The sequence below is a fragment of the Crotalus tigris genome, unplaced genomic scaffold, assembly GCF_016545835.1.
Source record: "Crotalus tigris isolate CLP2741 ecotype Arizona unplaced genomic scaffold, ASM1654583v1 scf7180000020801.324491, whole genome shotgun sequence".
Taxonomy (NCBI): Eukaryota; Metazoa; Chordata; class Lepidosauria; order Squamata; family Viperidae; genus Crotalus; species Crotalus tigris.
Genome location: NW_024098188.1, coordinates 110,734 through 129,420, shown reverse-complemented (window position 1 = coordinate 129,420; position 18,687 = coordinate 110,734). Strand labels below are relative to the sequence as shown.

Genomic DNA, 18,687 nt, shown 5'->3' with positions numbered 1-18,687 from the left:
ATTTGTCATTATGCCTTTTAATAAAGTGTATGTTGGAAAAGCTGGACCCTAAGAAAGACTGAGCGCCAAAGAATTGAGGCCTTTGAACTCTGGTGCTGGAGAAGAGTCCTGTGAGTCCCCTGGACTGCAAGGTGATCAAACTGGTCAGTCCTAGAGGAGATCAACCCCGACTGCTCTTTAGAAGGCCAGATCCTGAAGTTGAAACTCAAGTACATTGGCCACCTAATGAGAAGGAAGGACTCGCTGGAGAAGAGCCTAATGCTGGGGAAGATTGAGGGCAACAGAAGAAAGGGACGAGAGAGAATGAGATGGCTGGATGGAGTCCCTGAAGCAGTAGGTGTGAACTTAAAGGGACTTCAGAAGATGGTAGAGGACAGGAAGGCCTGGAGGAGCGTTGTCCATGGGGTCACGATGGGTTGGACACGACTTCGCAACTAACAAAAAAAACAACAATGTTGGAAAAAGTTCCACCTCTGACTGTTGCCATCATACAATCACTTAAATATGAGCCAGCAGTATGCTGCAGCTGCCAAAAATGCCAACACAGTGCTAGGCTGCATTAACAGAGGGATAGAATCAAGATCACGTGAAGTATTAATACCACTCTTCAATGCCTTGGTAAGGCCACACTTGGAATACTGCATCCAGTTTTGGTCACCACGATGTAAAAAAGATGTTGAGACTCTAGAAAGAGTACAGAGAAGAGCAACAAAGATGATTAGGGGACTGGAGGCTAAAACATATAAGGAACGGTTGGTAGAATTGGGTATGTCTAGTCTAACGAAGAGAAGGACAAGGGGGGATATGATAACTGTATTCCAATATCTCAGGGGCTGCCATAAAGAACAGGGAATTAAGCTATTTTCCAAAGCACCTGAGGGCAGGACAAGAAGCAACGGGTGGAAACTAATCAAGGAGAGAAGCAACCTAGAACTAAGGAGAAACTTCCTGACAGTGAGAACAATTAATCAGTGGAACAGCTTGCCTCCAGAAGCAGTAAATGCTCCAACACGGGAAGTTTTTAAGAAGAGACTGGACAGCCATTTGTCCGAAATGGTGTAGGGTTTCCTGCCCGAGCAGGGGGTTGGACTAGATGACCTCCAAGGTCCCTTCCAACTTTACTACTATTATTATTATTATTCTGGTTTAATTTCTGTGAGTTTTTCCCAAATTCTGGCATACCAGGTTGTCCATTCATTCAATGGCCGCTCACAGTTACAATGCACTAAAAAAAAGTTATTTATGACTACTTTTTACACAACTGTTGCAGCATCCCCATAGTCACGTGATCAAAATTGAGGCGGTTGGCTTGTACTTATGATGGCTACAGTGTCCAGGGGTCATGTGATCACCTTTGGCGACTTTCTGACAAGCCAAGTCAACAAGGAAGCCAGATTCGCTTAACAATTGTGTTCCTAACTTAACAACTGCAGTGATTCACTCAACAACTCTGCCAAGAAAGGTTGTAAAATGGGGCAAAACTCACTTAACAGCCATCTTGCTTAGCAACAGGAATGTTGAGGTCAATTGTGGTCATAAGTCAAGGACTATCTGTATGGAGGTTGACTTTTCTTTCTGCTCAGTTGATAAGGAAAGTGTCCATTTATTGTACTGGGTCCTGTTAAAAACACTGGATTTCTTTTGAGGTTCATAGGAACAATTATAACAATGTGAGGAGGGGAGAGTGGGTCTTGAGACCCCCTCCTAAATCTCCACCACTCTGGAAAGTCCTCCACAACCTGACAAGATTTGCTTTTAAGGAAGGGAAATTGATCTTTTATAAACCTTCCCCACCCCACCACCCCAGTGTCTCAATGTTTGTCTCAAGATTGCGCAGCTCCAAATATGTTGAATCAGCCAAAGGCCAGCGAGATAACATTAATTCCTTCACCACTTCTGAGTGACTCAAGGACAAAAGAGAAGTGTAGCCTTCCTCTTGTGGCCAAGAATGAGGAAATCTTATAAATCAATAACTTCTTTTTTGGTGCCAAGGAGATGTTTTTTTGGTTCACTTCCCCTTAGGATGGCATCACCGTGGGCAGCCAGTTGCTGTCGTAAGATGAGCAATAGTAATCAGCCAAATCTTCTGCTTGGACATTGTTGATGGTTAAGGTGGCAGAAGACCCACCTGTAAATCCTGAGAATCACTCTGGAATTCCAGGGGGTCTCTTGTTGTGCTGGTAGATCAACAACTTGGGCAAACTGTTGGGTTTCTCTTGGTACCAGGAGATGTGGTATTTGTTGATGCTTGCAGTGTTCCTTGTGCAAGAGATCACAGCTCTGCCTCCAAGGGCTACTGACAGGGAGAGTGGCTGAGTTAGTACAAACTGGCCCCTAGATCCTAAAATAGAATATAAAATGGAATGGAATAGAGTAGAGTAAGTAGAGTAGAATAGAATAATATGGAGTGGAGTGGAGTGGAATGGAATGGAATGGAATAGAATAGAATAGAATAGAATAGAATAGAATAGAATAGAATAGAATAGAATAGAATAGAATAGAATAATAGGTCAGAGCAGAACCAAGACCAATAAAACTCTTGATCAATCGAAGTTGGATCTCCTGCACATTGCAGAAGAACTGGTTTTTTTTTTTAGGAATACCCCAGATGTTTTAAGTTTTCTTTTACCTGCAAAGTAAAAAAAATCAAGAAAAGGACAGAGGTTTGTGCCATGGTCAAGGAAAAAAAATCGGTATTTCTTGCAATAAAGCTCTCTCTCTTTCTTGCATCTCTTCTTAAAGTCCTGAAAAGGACAGGATATAAATGCATGCTAATGAGATGCCTTTTTGGATTGTTACATAACTATTCATGTCTCTTTAGATAATAAGGAGAAGAGCATTGCTAAAGAAACAAGGGATCTTCTAGGAACAGTCTCACAACATGTTTCTTAAGTGAAAGAGAGGGTGGGATCCAGCTACATTTAATTTATTTCTATTTAATTTTCATGCTATATTAAACCTAGCTAATAGGGATAATAGCCCAATTATATGTTGATTAATTTGCTCCTTGTTGCTCCTTGTTAGGTTACATCAAGTCATAACTGACACCTGGTGATCCCATGGATAAAAATATCTCTATGTGTCCATATTCTAGTGAACTTACAGGTATGTTCCTGTATCTTCCTGGACCAGTCTTGGTGTACTATTAGCCTCTTGTTTTTTTTTTTTCTGTTCTATTTTATCTCAGTTTAAGAAAAAAAAATCACAATCTGCTAATAACTAAGAGTGTTAGGATCGGGCAAAATCCAACTGAAATTGCCAATGGAGCTCAGATTTGCAATCTGATTAGATTCAGACCTGCCATGAGCAGCCATAATGTGATGCCTACCTCAACTTAGAAACATCTGCTTTGAAATAGCAATTAAAATTACATCCCATTGTCTACTTCATGCTTTACTTCCTTATTCTGCTATTTCTGAATTATGGAGGTTTTGGAATAGACAATCCATGTTTGATGTTTGTAAGATAGAAATGTTCTGGGATTTTTTGCACCTAGGAGTAGATCATAGGGCTTGAAGGGACCTTGGGAGTCTTCTAGTCCTACAACCTACTCAAGATAGCAGTAGCAGCAGCAATGGTAGTAAAGTTGGAAGGGACCTTGGAGGTCATCTAGTCCAACCCCCTGCTCAGGCAGGAAACCCTATACCATTTCAGACAAATGGCTGTCCAGTGTCTTCTTGAAAACTTCCAGTAGTATTCACAGCTTCTGGAGGCAGGTTAATTGTTAATTGGTTAATTGTTCTAAACAAAGAGATCAGAAACACTGTAAAACACTGTTGATCTCTCAGAAGATCTTTAAGACTTGGTTATTCTCCCAGGAATGGGGGTTGGAAGATTAGATGTGCCTGTGAGATATTGCGATTATTGTTGATGGTGTGAGCTGCCATGTTTTATTTTTATTCTGTTTTATTACCTTAGGACAGTGGTGGCGAACCTATGGCATTTGTGCCAGAGGCAGCGCTCTGAGCCCTCTCTGTGGGTACATGCGCCATCGCCCCAGGCCCGCCTCCCCCCACTGCCTCCTCTTCACCAGCAGCCCCCCCAGAGGAGAGTTACCCCCCGAGCGTAGCCTGCGTGGAGCAGTGCAGCCAAGGACATGGAAGCTGAGCAGCGGGGACAACACTTCACCCTCACACCTGTTGCACACAGTTGATGCTGCGGGGCGCGGGCGGAGGGCATGGCTGCCATGGTGCTGGTGGGTTGCCTGGGTGATCTGTAGCAGGCCGTGGAGGCTGTGGGTGGCCCTGCGGATGGGAAGGGCAGGCAGGGGGGCAGTTTTTGGGCACTTTGTCTCTAAAAGGTTCGCCATCACTGCCTTAGGATTATGTTGATGTTTTTAGTCCTGTTCCATGCCCAGAAAAAAAATGACAAACATTTGTATGAGATGGTGGGGCCATACAAGTAGAATTTATAAACAAATGAAGTCAATGGCTACAAGATCATATTGTTTACAGTGTTGGGAGATTCCACCTGCACTACAGTCGACTAAGACACTTCCAAGCAGTGAGAAGAATTAACCAGTGGAATAGCTTTGCCTTCACAAGTTGTGGGTGCTCCATCACTGGAGGCTTTTAAGAAGAGACTGGACAGCCACTGGAGGCTTTTAAGAAGAGACTGGACAGGAAATGGCTACAGCCTTCAAAGAGACTGTGAAGAACACAGGGCAGAAATTCTGTGTTAAATGGGACATAGTCATACTTCAACTGATCCCTTTCCTTCCACCCACCATGGAGTCCCAGACCAATTGTAGTGTCCTACTAGAATTCAAATACCATCACATCCCTACGCATCTAAAAGAGAATGGTACCAGTAAAGGAGCACCTGACAGCTAGAGAAGGCTAAGAGGAACCAAGAAGATATGCTTACATATTGGTTAGCCATGCATATTGGTGTTCACCTGCTGCTAGGTTTTTGTTCAGCTGTTCAGCAGAATTGTATGATTTACTGCCTGTGTAAGAGGTGCAGTAATATATAGACGTATCTTCTGCCTCAAGATTGGAGATTGTTAACATGGCAGATGTTCTAGAGATTTCAACAGAACCGGAGAATCGTGCTGGGATTCCAGAGGCTCTGCTGCTATCAGAATATATGAGCAGTTTGGGGGGAGTCCCAGGCTTCAGTTGATACCAGGAGGAATACCCTGATCCAATCGTTCCACTGCTTGTAGTACAAGAGATTCGGGCTATCCCTCCAAGAGATCCAGAAACAGAGGCTGGTTGATTCAGGACAAACTGGGAAAAACTCCTTGAAAAAAAGCAAAGGTGACAGGAAAGACTCAGTCAACATGATGTTCATTGAACTTAGGAGAAATGTGTGGTAGGAACAGAAATCTGAAATCAAAGAAGTAGAGGAGAAACCACTTCCCTGAATTATAAGGGGATGGGGGAAGAATGTAAGTCCCAGCCATTTTTAGTAGATAGCCCAAGTCTTCAATTACCCATAAAGGAAGAGGAGAGGATGAGAAGAAGAGGCAGCCAAGCCATGGTGGAAGATGGGATCAGGACTGAATTGCCAACATTCTCTTTGTCAAAATAAAGAAGCTGAGTGACCTACATCAAACATAAATAGCATGATGAAATTTATTTTTTATCCCTCAAAAGGGTGTAGATCAGAAAGAAGAATAGGAAGAGGAATATGGTTATGATCTAGAAAACCATAGAGTTAAAAAAAATTCCAAAGTTTAAACAAACAAACATCAATAAAGAAGATTCCTGTTGTAGGCAATCTGAGAGTGGTTGAAGATGCTCAAGGAGACAGAATTGGAAGAACTATGGAGAGGGCCAGAGAACTGAGTTGTGGCTTCAAAGGGTCTCTCTTATTTTGCTCATGTGTCTGATGATGGCACTGTTGATCCCAGGAGTTGTATTACTCTCCAGTGTTTCCACTCATTTTCATACAACAAATCCTGACTTTCTCTGTAGGATGCTGAAAGGGAAGGGGGGTGATGAAGGAAAAGCTGGACCAAAAGGTCTGAAAGAAAGCAAAGAGAAAAGCTTCATCCAAGGAGGTATAATTTCAAAGGGGAGAGAAAAGTTAGACATGAAAGAGAAGAGTGAGGGACTCCAAAGAAGCTTCTCTTATCAGAATTGGTCAAGAAGAACCAAAATGTGAGTGTTCCAGATCAGAATGGTTGATGCTAGAAACGTTGTCCAACAGTATTGCAATAGGCAGAAAAGGTCAGGAGGAAACATAGCTCGGTTGTAGCTGGAATGTGGGATAAAGATCAACAATATGATTGTTGTCTCTAAACAACAATTATCAGAAGTGTTCTGGATGACTCTTTAGGTTCAATGATTCATAATCCATCATTCAACTGATCCCCTTCATTTCCCTCACTATGAAGTCCCAGACCAATAATAATAACCTTCTCTAGTTCAGACACCATCACATCCCTGAGAGTTTAAGTAGATATGGTACCAACAAGGAAACACCTTACAGTTTGAGAAGGTTAAGCGGAACCAAGAAGAAGAAGTCACACATTGCCCAGTCATGCATATAGGTGATTGCCTCCTGAAAGGTTTTTGTTCAGCTCTTCAGTGGAATTGTAGCACTGTGTACGAGTCACTGCCTGTATAAGAGCCGCAAAAATAGTTACCCTCATCTTCTGCCTGAAGGTTGGAGATGCTTAACACGGCAGATGTTCTAGAGTTTTCAACAGAACCGGAGAATCGTTCTGGGATTCCAGAGGCTCTGCTGCTATCGGCATATATAAGGAGTTTGGGAGGACCGCCAGACTTCTGTTGATACCAGGAGGAATATCCTGATCCAATTGTTCCACTGCTTTTTTTACAAGAGATTTGGACTGTCTCTCTAAGAGATCCAGACACAGAGGCTGGTTGATTCAGGACAAACTGGGAAAAACTCCCTGAAAAAAAGCAAAGGTGACAGGAAAGACTCAGTCAACATTCTGTCCATTGACCTTAGGAGAAATGTGTGGTATTAACAGAAATCTGAAATCAAAGAAGTAGAGGAGAAACCACTTCCCTGAATTATAAGGGGATGGGGGAACAGTGTAAGTCCCAGCCATTTTTAGTAGATAGCCCAAGTCTTCAATTACCCATAAAGGAAGAGGAGAGGATGAGAAGAAGAGGCAGCCAAGCCATGGTGGAAGATGGGATCAGGACTGAATTGTCTGCAGAGCCAGCTATCCTTTCTGCTCTTAAACCTTTTGCCAGTGGGGAATTCAAATTCATGCAAATGTCCTGCCTGCTCAGCAATTCTTCCTCAGATATGACAGCCAGCTTCAGATAAAAAGGAAAGAGCATCCTTTGAAGAATCCTTCTCTTCAAGCAGTAGGATTTGCTGGTGGAGCTTTTGAGGACACATTCCATTCCATTCCCTTTTGATTTTTATCCAGTTTCTGCCACTTGTGCTCTGTGAGAAAGGAAATAACCCACGTTTTCTCATTGCTACTGACCACATAAATAACAAACATCCTTAAGGTACAACTTTGTGGACTAAAATTTCAGACTTAGTTTAGAAAACACGGCAATCCTGACCTCTATTGGTTATGTCACCATAGCCTCAAAGTGTTTTATTGGGCAAAGCAGATGCCAAGATTCTCTTTGTCAAAATAAAGAAGCAGAGTGACCTACTCAAATGTAAATAGCATGTTGAAATTTATTTTTTATCCCTCAAAAGGGTGTGGATCAGAAAGAAGAATAGGAAGAGGAATATGGTTATGATCTAGAAAACCATAGAGTTAAAAAAAATTCAAAATTTAGACAAACAAATATCAACAAAGGAGATTCTTGTTGTAGGCAATCTGAGAGTGTTTGAAGATGCTCAAGAAGACAGAATTGGAAGAACTATGGAGAGGGCCAGAGAACTGAATTGTGGCTTCAAAGGGTCTCTCTTATTTTGCTCATGTATCTGATGATGGCACTGTTGATCCTAGAAGTTGTATTAATCTCCAGTGTTTCCACTCATTTTCATACAACAAATCCTGACTGTTTCTCTGTAGGATGGGGGGGGGGGTGACTGAGATCAAATGAAATGGCATGCTTACACCCACTTTTTCATGACTTTAAAGATGGTGGATGAGCAGGAGGAATGAGAAGGGGAGCATAGTTATGATCTAGAAAAATATGGAATCAAAATATATCTAAAGGTGAAGAGAAACAAAACCAGCAAAGGAAGGGGGTCTATTGTAAGCAATGTGAGAATGATTAGAGATCTCCAGGAGACAAAATTGGAAGAACTGTTGACAAAGCCAGAGAAATTGGCTGAGATTTTAAAGGGTCTCTCAATTTGCTTGTATGTAGATCTAAGGTGTGGTATTAGTCTCAATTTTTTCTACTCCTTTTGGAACAAAGGATTCTCACTGTTTCTCCAAAGCATGCTGAATGAGGAGGGGGCTAATTGAAGACAACCAAAATCCTGAAAGAAAGCAAAGAACAAAGAACAGTTTCCATCAAGGAGGTGTAATTTCAAAGGGGAGAGAAAAGTTAGTTCTGAAAGGGAAGAGTGATGGACTCAGAAGAAGCTTCCCTGAACATAAATGATCAATAAGAACCAAAACGTGGATGTCCAGATCAGAAGGTTGATAAAAACAAGAGGAGATGTAAGCAGTCCAAAGTTGGAAAGCGGGGTAAAGATGTATAATATGGCTGTTGTCTCCAAATGGAGCACAATGCGAAGCGTTCTAAGTGAATCTGTGTGCAGTCATAAGTCAACTGGCCCCATTCCACCCACCCACCGTAATATCCCAGTCCAATTGCAGCATCATTCTTCAACTCAAATACCATCACCTCCCCCAGAGTCTAAAATGGAGTGACAGGAGTGAGGAAACACCTGACAGTTTGGGAAGGTTAAGAGGAACCGAGAACAATGTCACACATTTGCCAATCATGCATATCAGACATCACCTCCTGCAAGGTTTTTGTTCAGCTCTTCAGTGGGATTGTGTCATCGTGTGCTTGCCAGTACCTACATAATATGTGCAATAATAATCAGCTTCATCCACTACCTCAAGATTGGAGATGCTTAACACTGCAGATTCTTCTGAGTTTTCAAGTGAACCAGATAATCATTCTGGGATTCCAGAGGCTCTACTGCTATCCTCGTATATGATCAGTTTGAGAGCATTTCCAAACTTCTGTTGATACCAGGAGGAATCCCCAGTGTCAATTGTTCCACTGCTTATAGCACAAGTAATTTGGATTGTCCCTCCAAGAGATCCAGACACAGAGGCTGGTTGAGTCATGACTTGCGAAAAAGTCCCTGAAAGAAAACAAAAATGAAAGAAAGACTCTATCAGCACAATCTTCATTTAAATCAGAAGAAAAGTGTGGTAGGAAAGGCAATTAGGAGATGGACCTCTGAATTATCAGGAGGTTGAGGAAGGCTATAATCATTGCAATTTTTGAGTAGAAATCCCTTGACATAAATTACCCCTAAAGGAGAAGGAGAGGAGGAGGAGAAGAGGCAGCTGAGCCATGGTTAGAGATGGGCTCAGATCTGAATTGTCTGCAGATCCAGCTGTCCTCTCCACTCTTAAGCCTTTTGCCAGTGGGGAATTCAAATTCATGCAAATGATTTGCCTGCTCATTGACTCTTCCTCAGTTATGATAAAAAGAAAGACCTTCCCTTGATGGTTCCTTCCTGCCTGAGCAAGGGGTTGGACAAGAAGACCTCCAAGGTCCCTTCTTATTCTGTTATTCTTTTTGAGTATCATGATTTACTGATACAGCTTTTTTGAGGAGACCATCCTGTTTGGCTGAGCGGGAACATTTGGGAAGGTCTTCAGCTCAACTGCAGCATAGAAAGCATGCATGAGAATTGTCTTCACTTTATCTCCTTCATCCTTTCTTCTTCAACCTGAGACAGATCCCTCTCAGCTTTTCTGGGAAATTATGACCTATTGCAGGGATGTTAGGAATGATAACCATATCTGTTAGGTCACACGTTCATGTTTTCCTGAAAAGTTGTTGTGCTTGGAGAGGGAATCTCCAAGGGTAGACACAAATCCAGTTCAGAGGCCACATGGACTACTTAGATTGGAGCTGGTGTCCCACCATAATATAAAAAGGAAACTTGATCCGTGCCACTTCCTAGAGTCTTTCTCCAAAATCAGGTCTCTGGTAACCCTTTCTACCATATAGAACCCATAATGTAATATTAAATTATATTATTCTTGTAACATATAATATTAAAAGGCCAAAACATTTATGAGCTGTAGCCCACTTCATCAGATGCCTCTGCTAGCTTAACTGAGGTAGGATTTCAGTGAGGGTGAAGACAGGGAAGCAAAGGGAGGGAATAAAAGGACATTCATCAATATTAGACCAAATGAAATATTTCTCCCCAGATGAATCACAGTTCTAGATATATACAGAATATCTGAATTGGCAAAAGGACACCAATCAACCTGGGCTAAAGACTTTATTGAGATTGTAGTGGGGTGCCCCAGGGCTCTGTTCTGGGCCCAGTTCTCTTCAACATCTTCATCAACGATTTGGATGAAGGGATAGATGGGGAACTCATCAGATTTGCAGACGACACCAAGCTGGCAGGAATAGCCAACACTCCAGAAGACAGGCTTCAGATACAGAAGGATCTGGACAGACTTGAACACTGGGCCCTAACTAACAAAATGAAATTCAATGGTGAACAAAGCAAGGTTCTACATTTAGGCAAGAAAAACCAAATGCACAAGTACAGCATAGGTGGCACCATGCTCAATAGTAGTAACTGTGAGAGGGACCTCGGAGTCCTAGTAGACAATCTCCTAAATATGAGCCAGCAGTGTGCTGCAGCTGCCAAAAAGGCCAACACAGTGCTAGGCTGCATTAACAGAGGGATAGAATCAAGATCACGTGAAGTATTAATACCACTCTTCAACGCCTTGGTAAGGCCACACTTGGAATACTGCATCCAGTTTTGGTCACCACGATGTAAAAAAGATGTTGAGACTCTAAAAAGAGTACAGAGAAGAGCAACAAAGATGATTAGGGGACTGGAGGCTAAAACATATAAGGAACGGTTGCTAGAATTGGGTATGTCTAGTTTAACGAACAGAAGGACAAGGGGGGACATGATAGCAGTATTCCAATATCTCAGGGGCTGCCATAAAGAAAAGGGAATCAAGCTATTTTCCAAAGCACCTGAAGGCAGGCCAAGAAGCAACGGGTGGAAACTAATCAAGGAGAGAAGCAACCTAGAACTAAGGAGAAACTTCCTGACAGTGAGAACAATTAATCAGTGGAACAGCCGGCCTCCAGAAGCAGTAAATGCTCCAACACTGGAAGTTTTTAAGAAGAGACTGGACAGCCATTTGTCCGAAATGGTGTAGGGTTTCCTGCCTGAGCAGGGGGTTGGACTAGATGACCTCCAAGGTCCCTTCCAATTTTATTACTATTACTATTACTTACATGTTTAACTTCAGGTTTACCAGGATGAACCATGTCTGGCATTTTTTCCTTGTCTCTAAGACCCACTTGAGTACTTGATGGTGAGTTTAGAAAGAGATGTTCCTGTTTAAGAAACAGAAGAGAAGATTCAATCATGTCATTTCTTGATCGGCTGAAGCTCTTCTGTATTGGAAGGGAAACCAAACCTATGAAAGAGTTTTACTTCCTTTGAAGGGCTTTTGTCTCATTTCTCTATCTGAATCAAGCACTGTGCACCCGTCCCCAATCCAAACTAAGCAATAATACGTGGCCTCATCTTCCACCAAGGCCCCTGTGATGGTCAGGGACATGGTGTTCCCTGACCTGGAGCCAGAGAAACGGGCTGGAACGCCTGATGGCCTGCTGCTGGTGCTGTGTATTAAGAGCCTTGGAACCTCCTCTGACTTCTGCTGGATCCATCGTGGGTAGTTGTTGTCAGTGATGTTTCCACCATCGTATCTACAGGACATGGTGATTGTCCCTGCTGGAGCTACAAAATCTGGATCTTTCAAGCTCTGCAGCTGCTGGATACTGGCCCCTGAAGGAGCACATGGAATTAAGGGAATAAGAGAGAACATGGAATTAAGGAACATCAAGTGAAACTACCTTATACAGCCAAACCACGCCCAACATTCTCCTGCACTGCATTCCACATGGAGACCCTCACAACAATTAACCCTTCTTTCCCCTGATTCTGTTGGTCTCACCAAAGGATTAAAGGATGGTGAAGAGTAGAAGAATACAAGCCATACTGGACAATTAGACAATCTTCCTGAAAGAATCAATCAGTCATTGGCTTCAACCTGGCCTCTCTTAAATCCCTAGAGGTGAGGAATACAATTAGCATGCAAATGAGATGGTTTTTAAAAGGATGCTGATGCCTGTCTTTACCAAATAGGTTGCCCAGTTAACTAAAGGTGTAACCTGCACCATTTTGATGGACAGATGACATTGGTGAGCTTAGAGCTGAATAGGTGAGCTGGTCAAATAAGAGTTTATAGTAGAGAAGTAAAGAATCCTAGGATGAAATCCCAACTCCGCCATTAAAATCTGAGTTGTCTTCAGCCGTAATCCTCATTCAGCTTACTTCACAACATAAAATTAATGTGAGAACAGAAAAATCAAGATATAGTAGAAAACAGACTATATCAGCATAAAAAAATACTTTCAAGGGGAGACTGGACTGCCATATGTCAGAAATGGTGTAGGGTCTCCTGCTTAGGCAGGGGGTTGGACTAGATGACCTGCATGGTCCCTTCCAACTCTGTTATTCTATCTATGCTATATCAGACTAAGTTTAGAAAATATGACAGTCCTGACCTCCACTGTCAAGATTATGTAGCATCAAGATATGTTTTGATGTTAGGCAAGGCAGGTGCCAAGGTCAAGAAGAATCATGGTGATCTATATGAAATGAAAATGAAAATTTTACCCCCATTTTTTTCATGTCTCCAAAGGAGGTGGGTGAGAAGGAGGAAGGGTAAGGGGAACATAGTTATGCTCTAGAAAACCATATAATTGAAGAAAAATAATAACCCGACGTTTAAGACGAACAAAAGCAGCAGAAGAACATCCTGCTGTAGCCAATGCAAGAGACATTGCTGATGATCAAGGAGGCAAAGTTGGAAGAACAGTTGACAGAGAACTGAGCTGAGATTTTGAAGGCTCTTTTATTCTGCTCATATATCAGAGGTTTGACGGCACCGCTGATCCCAGGAGGTGCATTAATCTCCAATGTATCCGTTTAACAAATCCCGAGGATGCAGGATTTCTCTGCAGGATGCTGAAAGAGAAAGGGAATGATTAAGGACAACCTGGACCAAAATATAATAATAATAATAATAATAATAATAATAATAATAATAATAATAATAATAATAATAAAGATGGAAGGGACCTATAGTATAGTATAGTATAGTATAGTATAGTATAGTTATTCTGACCCAAATTTAAAGTGTTCTGTTTCAAATCCAGTCAGATAGTTAACTCAAAAGAAACGATCTTATAATAAACAAATATATTTTAATGAGAAAGATTACTTGCGTTCACGTTGAGATTGGTGCTGCTGGAAATACATGTTTGTTCATCTTTTAGATCCTTCTTTAGGTAAGAAGATATTGCTCTTTATGATGACACAGGCTATTGTATGACCTTCCATGGCCCATGCTTCTTACAGACAAAGAGATTCCATGTGGCTTGTGTCCAGGAGGTCTCCCAATGACCTTTGGGGCTCCTCCCACTGACCCGTCCACATACCTAGCATTTAACCCAATAACTGCCAGACATTCCAACATAGAGCTGGACCATAGAGCTATATCGGCCATAGAACTATATGGGTCAGAACACTCCCCGCTTGGAAATTTATATTTCCACTACTAAAATAGTAAAAACGTAGCATCAAGGCATGCAATACTCATTGTGGTTAACTTGTGACTAAATAGATAAAAACTTGGTATTAAACATGCATAACTATAAGGTAAACATAAAACATGCACGATTATGCTAAAGGGAATAAGCAAATGTTACATCAAACAATGCATAAGACAATACATAATTTGAGGTTTAATCTTCTGGTTCAGTCTTCATCAGCAATGGACCAAATCGGTGATCAGCCTGGTACAAGTGTCTTTGAGTCACGACCTGTCCCACGTGACTTCACGATCTGGATCTCAGCTGGGTGGACTAGTTCATCACGTGGATGGGCCAATTGTTCTGGTATGCAGTCTTGTCTCCCAGTGAGACAGGGTCTTCTGCCTGTGAAGGAAACTGGAGCCAAATCTGGAACAGAAAAAACTGGAACCCAAGCTTCTCGGGAACGAGGGGAACTGGATTCACAGGATAATCAGGAACTGAAAAACCTGGAAAACATAAACAGCTGGATCTGGAAACACAGGAGCAGCTGAAGAATCAGGATCAGGAGCATCTGGATCTGAAGAATCAGGAACAACAGCTGGAACTGAAGGGTCAGTTTTCCAAGTCGGCCTTCTTTAGCAACAAAACTAGGTCAGTGATTGGTCTGGTGTAGATTTTTTTAACAGTCAGACTCATGTGGTTTCACTACCTGAATCTCAATTTGGCGGACGAGACCATCGGGACTAGGCATGGTCTGTTGTACGAGTCCCATAGGCCAATGATTTCTTTGAACATCTTTGTCCTTCAGCAAGACTAGGTCGCCTTCTTGTAGGTTGGGCTCTTTGGTCTTCCACTTACACCGTCCTTGGAGGGTAGATAAATACTCTTGCCTCCATCTTTTCCAGAAGGTGTTGGCCAGTAGCTGAACTTGCTTCCATTCTCGTACATACGAGTCTTTGATGGTGAAGTTTCCTGCTGGTATTGGCCAATCGCCTGTCTTTTGAGTCAATAAAGTTGCTGGGGTGAGTATGGTTGGATTTTCAGGGTCTGAAGATACTGGAACCAAAGGTCGTGCGTTGATGATAGCCGCAACTTCCGCCATGAGGGTCGTGAGAACTTCGTGCGTGAGTTTGGGTGTCATAGTCAACATAGAGTCCAGGATTCTGCAGGCGACGCCTATCATGCGGTCCCACGCTCCTCCCATGTGAGATGCATGGGGGGGTGTTGAAAGTCCAGGCACAATTTTGGGCTAGGAGGTATTTGCCGATGTGTGAGTCGGAACGAATGCCTTCATCAATTTGCAATTCCTTACAGGCCCCTATAAAATTAGTTCCGCGATCAGACCTAAACATTTTGACTGGTCCTCTATGGGCTTGGAATCTTCTTAGCGCATTAATGAAAGAAGAAGAATCCATAGCTTCAATGACTTCTATGTGGATCGCCCTGGTGCTGAGACATGTGAAGAGTACAGCCCAACATTTGCTATTGGCGTGTCCACCTCTGGTTCGACGAGCCAATACTACCCAAGGTCCGAATACATCTAAGCCCACATTGGTGAAAGGTGGTGCAGGTATTAGGCGTTCGACTGGTAAGGCAGCCATCAGTTGGTGTTGAGTTGGCCCTCTTTGTTTACGGCAATGTAGACATTTGTGCAGGATGGTGGCGACGCATCTTTTGGCTCCCACGACCCAAAGGCCTGCCGCTCTGACTGCACCTTCCGTGAAATGTCTGCCTTGATGGTGGATGGTATTGTGGTGATATTGAATTAATAGGTGTGTGATGTATTGACGAGCTGGGAGGATAATAGGGTGTTTGAGGTGTAACACTACCTCAGCATTGGCTATACGTCCTCCTACTCGCAACAATTTATGACTGTCCAAAAATGGATTCAATTTCAGGAGAGAACTATTCTTAGGGAGAGGTCTATTTGCTGCTAGACACGCAAAATCTAATGGATATGAATCTTGTTGTATGCTTCGAAGAATCCCTCTCTCGGCCTGGAGATGACTTTCGAGGATGCTTATATTACGGTGCAGAAAACGGACTATTTTTGCCACTCCTGCTACTAAAGGTCTCCACTTGGAGAAGCGTTCAAAATGCGCGGGGTTCAGAGAACGATGAGGAGAAGCTTTGATTGCTTCCTTGACATTTGCAAGGAGGCAAGTTAACTGAGCAGTCGACGTCATGCTCCGTTCAGGCGAATGATTGTGTCCTTGGGGCCGCACGTCTTTATCCTGGTTTGGTTCTGCCAGCTTATAGTTCTCTGGTACTTTCAACTTTTGGTTGTTAGGGTGCAGCAAAAACGCAGGACCCGTTAACCAAATTGAATCTACCAACTTCGAAGCAGGAATGGACCGTGTTGCTTGATCAGCTGGATTCTGCTCCGTTGCTACATAGCGCCACTGGTTAGGGTGTGAGGATCACCTAATCCTTTCCACCCTATTGCTTACGTAGACGTAAAACTGCCTATTTTGATTGTGGATGTAGCCTAGCACTATTTTACTGTCCGTGTAGAAGGTGGTGGATTGTAATTCAAGATCTAATGCTTTAGTTATTATTTCTGCCATCTCTACAGCTAGAACGGCACCGCAGAGTTCTAACCTGGGTATAGTGTGGCTCTGTAATGGGGTCAGTTTTGCTTTTCCCATAATGAAGCCAACATGACATCTCTCCCTGCTGTAGACTTTTACGTATCCTACAGCTGCAATAGCCTGTATGGATGCATCTGAAAACATGTGTAGTTCCCTTTTGGCAGCAGCGGCTAAGGAGAGGGGCACATACGTGCGCTGAATGGAGATGTTTTGTAGGCAGCTAAGGGATTTACATCACATCTCCCACTCCTGTTTGTGTTCTGGTGGTAGTGGCTTGTCCCAATCGGTAGCATATTGGGAGAATGAGCGCAGAAGAAGCTTACCTTGGACTGTTATAGGTGCGGCAAAACCCAAGGGGTCGAACAGACTGTTGACTGTGGAAAGGACACCTCTCCTTGTGAAGGCGTTGTCTTTCGCGGGAGTTGTAAAGGTGAAGGCATCTTTCTTCAGATCCCAACACAGGCCTAGGCTACGTTGTAAATGAGGATCATCTGTGCCAAAGTCGAGGTCTTTCAAACCTTGTGCATGATCGTCAGGGTCGAAAGCCGCTAATACTTCTTTGCTGTTGGATGCTATTTTGTGCAACCTAAGGTTAGCTGCTGCTAACATTCCGCGTGTCCTTTTTATTAAGTCTATGGCTTCGGCAGGGGTTGGTACTGATTTCAAGCCGTCATCGACGTAAAAATCCCGTTCCACAAAGCACCTGGCGTCGGTGCCGAATTTATCTTCGCCTATTCTGGCGGTGTGTTGTAGACCGTAATTGGCGATTGCTGGGGAGGAACCGTTGCCAAAAACATGTACTCGCATCCTGTATTCTGTCACCTGTTGGGTATGGTGGTCATCACTGAACCACAGAAAACGCAGGTAGTTGCAGTGATCTTCCCTTACGTAGAATGAATAAAACATTTGCTGGATGTCTGCCATGACAGCCACCGCTTCTTTTCTGAAATGGATGAGTATTCCCAACAAACTATTGGTAAGGTCGGGTCCTGTAAGAAGGACTTTGTTCAGGGAGATCCCTTGGTGTTGCGCACTGGCATCGAAAACCACTCCGATTTTCCCTGGTTTATGAGGGTGGTACACCCCGAAGAATGGTAGGTACCAGCATTCTTCTCCGTCCTGCATCGGAGGCGCTATTTCTGCATGTCCGTTCTGGAACATTTTCTTCATGAAATCTACCAGGTGTGTTTTCATGTCTGCTTTTTTTAGCATGGTAATAGTAATAGTAGTAAAGTTGGAAGGGACCTTGGAGGTCATCTAGTCCAACCCCCTGCTCGGGCAGGAAACCCTACACCATTTCTTCGTAGGCTGTTGAGCCGAGAGAGCGCTTGCTCATAATTGTTAGGTAGACGTGGTCTGAGTGTGCGGAAGGGAAGGGGGGCTACCCAACTTCCGGTTTCATTCTGTAGACATTTTTTATCCATGATGTCTAGAAATTTTTTGTCCTCTATCAACAGTCCTATGTCGCTGTCGTTGTTGCAGACTTGGAACACTGACACTCCCACGATAGGCTTAGTAGGTGAGAGCTTGAGGTGTTGCTGGCATGGTTGTAGATGTGAAGCTCTTCCATTACTCAGAATGGAAGTCTTTAAGACGTTTGCTTGTGTTGGTGTTTGCAGCTTGTCAATGCATGCTTCCCCTGTGATGGTCCACCCGAGTTCCATCTTTTTTTTTTTATTGAAAATTTTTAGATTTTAAAAAACAATACAATTCCCTTCCCCAAGCCCCCCCAACCCTCCCATACCCTCCCCCGAACTTCCCAGAGCTGAATACAGGCTTAATTAATTTTTTTTCAAAAAGTCTTAAAACAGATATAAACCATAAACAAATCTAAATACATTAATTAAACAAGTTGTAAAATAGTTAACAATAATATATGTATAAAAAGACAAAAATACAAGGAAATACAAGAAAATAGGAAGAAAGAAAAAGAAAAGAAATAAAAAGAAAAAAAAGAAAAAGAAAAAAATCTATAAAGTTTATAAAATATCTTAAATTTTAAATATAAGTTATTGAAAAGCTAAATAATATTTTTATATCCAACTTATGTTGTATAAAGTATATCCATTTTTTCCATACCAAAAAATACTTCTCTTGCGATTGGTCTTTCAAGAAAGCCGAAATCTTTGCCATTTCCGCCAAATAAGAAACTTTAAAAAACCACTCTTGCAAAGTAGGCAAAGATTCCTTCTTCCAACATTGCCCTACTAACAACCTTGCCGCTGTAATTAAATTTAGCATCAATATAGTCTCTTTAGTATCACAATCAGAAACAATACCTAACAAAAACAATTGTGGGGTATTGTCTATAATGAAACCATGAGTAAATAATATTTTTTTGTATTAAATCTTCC

At 42.5% G+C, this 18,687-nt stretch overlaps 1 protein-coding gene across 2 annotated transcripts in view; it reads right to left on the bottom strand.

The window, feature by feature from the left end:
• Window positions 1-18,687, bottom strand: part of LOC120319526 (immunoglobulin lambda-1 light chain-like) — a 147,080-nt gene that overhangs the window by 55,851 nt on the left and 72,542 nt on the right. The gene's annotated exons all lie outside the window — the stretch shown is intronic.